Source organism: Schistosoma mansoni, chromosome 4 (assembly GCF_000237925.1).
Source record: "Schistosoma mansoni strain Puerto Rico chromosome 4, complete genome".
Classification (NCBI taxonomy): Eukaryota; Metazoa; Platyhelminthes; class Trematoda; order Strigeidida; family Schistosomatidae; genus Schistosoma; species Schistosoma mansoni.
In genome coordinates, this window is record NC_031498.1 from 25,302,520 (window position 1) to 25,306,889 (window position 4,370).

At 35.3% G+C, this 4,370-nt stretch overlaps 1 non-coding gene across 1 annotated transcript; it reads left to right on the plus strand.

Moving 5' to 3' along the window:
* Nucleotides 1-1,965: 1,965 nt before the first annotated feature.
* Smp_tRNA_00464_Pseudo_TTG.1.1 lies at nt 1,966-2,033 on the plus strand. The gene has a single exon. It is a non-coding gene (tRNA).
* Nucleotides 2,034-4,370: the final 2,337 nt, after the last annotated feature.

Sequence of the window (4,370 nt, forward strand, 5' to 3'; positions counted from 1 at the left end):
TTAAGTGTGATTGGTCAATTAGCAATGAACTGATAGACATATATTACTACGTTCAATTTGTTGTTTCCTTCCTATTATTGATCTCCATTTCTAGACTGCTTTATAAATGTGTTGAATAAAATACTGTCTAGGCTATACTCTGCCTCTCCATAGTTGATCGTGAATTGTGTACTTAATGTAACGTGATCCAGTTTGCGTATGGTATATTGATCGGGTATCTAGTCTAATGGTATCATAAACTCGGTAACTAGTTTGATTATCGTAACGTGAAAACGAGAAAATATTTTTACCGTTATAAACATTTTCATTACCATAAAATAGTTTAATCGCAAGCTGAGTAATATAATACCTCTACATAAACTGATAACCCACCCAAAACTCTGTCAATGATAATAATATTAATTGTAAATGACAGATTAATCAATTACCCTTACCTATTTAGGACAATTTAAGCAGGACTACTTACTGTGAGCTAAGTATATTGGAATTTAAAGGGATAAAAGATATTATTAAATCAATAAAATGATCCATATAGATATTTGGTTACAAGTTTAGTAAGTTATGTAGCAATAAAGTAGATTGTTTTAACACATGATTACAGAATACGGTCGACATAGTCGTGACGTGTTTAAGGACAATAGATCATTACTCCTGGACTCAAGTTTTAATTGGTTGGTAAGTGTCAACAAAGCGCATGTGCAATCCTCAGGACGCTAACACTCTATAGTATTTAATTGTATTTCAGTCCTTATAAAAAATAACAGACCGATTAATGTTATAACACCATGAAAAACCCTGAAGCACTGGACAGCTGTTTCGTCCTAACATGAGACTCCACCTCAGTGCGCATTCACGATCCTGCACATGGCACTCAAACGTAGATCCTTCGATATCGAGCACAAACGCCTAACCTCTAGATCACTGGACCGACATACAACACTGTTGATGTTCAACTTTAACCAATCTATAATATCGCGTGTTAATCTCCCATTGTCTTTGGTGGGTAACTGCCTCACTACGACAGGGTTGAACTACACTGGTCATGTTATCTCACTAGAACTCTGAGAATCACCTCCCAAAGCTATTCACTAGTGAGCACATAATATGTCTGTGATGTGTGTTCACGCTACATACGAAGCAATAGTTCTCTCAAAATTTCACGCGCACTATACTGATGATAATCAACTTTTAGGAACCTAGTTTAGCAGTTTTATCATAGTACTGACCATCCAAACAACATCTTTCTTCATATTAAGTAAATCAGAGACTACCCATTACGACTTGGTCAATAGAAAACACTCAAAAACTAGACAAACCACCAATGTATTTAGATAGATGATACATAACCATCCTGAATGATACCTATTAATAACTGTCTACCTTAGTAGGTCAATGAAATGTCGTAAACACTTATATATGCATACATACTGCAGAAATCAGAATAATAAATTAAGCCACACGATCAGTGTAAGAAAAACCATGGGTTTTCTCGCTTAAAGAATCAGGTGGTTTATAGACCTTTAATAGGTGAGTTTCTAATTAAATTAATATGACCATCTAGATCTGTTCATTAAAAACTACTATACATACTACTTCTTTTCTCAGTATCCGGTCGGCGGCCTATGCTCCATTGGGAGTAATAGGCGTAAGTAAATAAAAAAGTATAAAAAAAGTAATATATCAATACTTTTTCGCTTCATTAACAGATTTACTATTCAAGACTATTCTTACTGCTTTGACGTTTTAGTGACTAATGACCATGATCTATATTATTATAAGCGAAATCATCATGTTCATAATTAAAAACTCCTAATTCAACATCTTAACATGATTGGACAATCGTTTTGTAAACCCTACTTATATTAAGCAAAGATGGATAGTGGCTAGCAGTGGAATCCACTTTGACGCGCGTTTCATCCTATTTGGCCGAGTGGATAACGCGATGGCGTTTGAAGCGAAAGGTACTGGGTTCGAGTCCCAGAGTGAACATCAACTCTGAGATGCAGGTACATCCAGATGACGAGTCTCGAATAGGACGAAACGCGCGTCAAACTGGATTCCACTGCTAGCCACTATTCATCTTTGCTTACAAAGCTTGTGAATTAAGACTAGATCGAGGCAATACTCACAGTATGTACATATATCAATTAGAGACTGATCGGTTGCAGTCCTAAAGAACATGGGAAGATCAAAACAAACAACACTAAGTAAATTCCTACTTATATTAGATAATTTTAATTATTTCCATGACAAATGTAAGACATCATTGTGAAGTTATTTTTAATAGCTGAGATTCTGATGAATATAATTTCGTCTTCAAAATAATCATTCTGTTATGACCGAATGATAAGAATGATTGTAAACGCAGATAATCCATACACTGTTTGGGCGAGTATGATTTTTTATCTTTCACTCAAAGAATTCGAATTCAAGTGTGGAAAAACAGGATAAAAGAAAACGTGTACGCACACTAGATCACAGTCAGATTTTAACATAAGCACTAGGATGAATGCTTTCGATTGAGCCTTTCCAACAATGACTGGTGATAGTATGGTTCATTTGCGTCATTGTCGAGAAACACTAGGCATCTTAATTTTAGAGTCCGTTGTTGATACGAATAAACAAATGTTTCGACGGACGGTCATTATCATCTATTCGTTGACCTGGGAACAAAACGTGTTTACTTTGATTTAGTCAACCTATTTGAGGGCTAAAATCATTTGATATAATGACGTCGGAGAGATACTCTCAAAACATATTTTTTCTTCTGTGCTCCAGACGGTAAAAGTAATAAGTAGAGACAACGATGTAATGACAAGAGGTCATTTTTGATTACACTTAAAACTACTATTAATACATAGAATTTTACTTGTTTGTAAGTGTCAAACACGTGTCGTACGATGTTTATTTAACACGTCTTGTTACTCAAATGTTTTGATCTCATACATTAAAATCAATGTGAAATAGTTGTGGCAGGGTGAATGCTAGAGATTGTAACCTACTAAACTATTTTATAGGCTATTATACATATTTTCACTGCATAATTGATTATAACTGGATCGCTATCTATAAATCCTGTTTGTTGTAAACGTTTTTAATCCATTAGCTATTACTATACCTCGTATTATTTCTAATTACATAAAACTATAACATGGCCGGCAAGAGTATAGAATATTCTTAGGCTACTAGTATTTGATCATTGGTATCCTCGAAGCATTGCTCGTATATCGTGGGATCACCGGGTAAGTAATGCAGTTGTTAGGAAACGGGTGCTAGGTAATGATGGCAAGTCGATTGATGAAATAGTGAAAATTCATCAGTTAAGATGGCTGGGACACGTGTTACGTATGCACAACCACCGACTGCCATTACATGCAATGTTTTATGGTGTAGGAGTAGGTTGGAAGAAAGCTAGGGGCGGCCAGACCAAAACGTAGCACAAATCCATGAAGTCACTGACAATTGGAGTGAGCCATGTTGGTTGATGCAGACTACCTGGTTGGGTTTCGCGAGATGATAGCAATAGATGGTTAGAGACCTTGAATGACATGGCTCAAATTCGTTGGCAATGGCGAATGTGCATACACTTTTTGTGTTCTACCAAATTCTAATCTTCTGAATTATTCATGTCTCTATCTTCTTGTCTTTCCAAATTTATTTCACTGGACTATACTCCTTCAATAACATCTTCAAACCCTAATCTTTCACACAATGCTTATACTCTTACTACTTCTACCACTATGGGATTTGAATCGACAACTGCATCTCTGTGTTAATGTGGTATGGCACCTCGAACTGATGTACGTATGTACGAAGTTCTACGTTGTAACTGACTGACTAACAGGATGGGCATACTCAGTCGCTGTAATTTTACTAACATTTTATTAAGAATATTATCATGAAGAAAGATCTAAAAGAATAATAATAATCATCATTAGTATTGTAATTTCCCTTGTTTCTCTCCTGTTTCATATTATCATTAATATTCGGTATTATATTTTTGCGGTTGTGTTTACCTTTATAAACTACCAATCATTAAAATGTTCAGATATTTCGAGAGCGAAATATTCGACAACCGCATCGCTGTGCTAATGTGGTATGGCAACTCGTACTGATGTACGTACGTACGACGTTCTACGTTGTGACTGACTTACAAAAAACTTGTCCAGTTTCACTGCCACTTTTGAAATATTCATGTATAACTATAACATTCTATTTTATAGTATGATGTGATCTGGTATGTCTATATGTAAACCTATTTTTAATTTGAACAAATAATAATATAAGCTTAGTTGCATTCTTCACTTTTCAGACTCAAAGCTGGGGATAGAAAATGGCGTGTGAGTATTAAGACCAATAAAAGTGGGGTT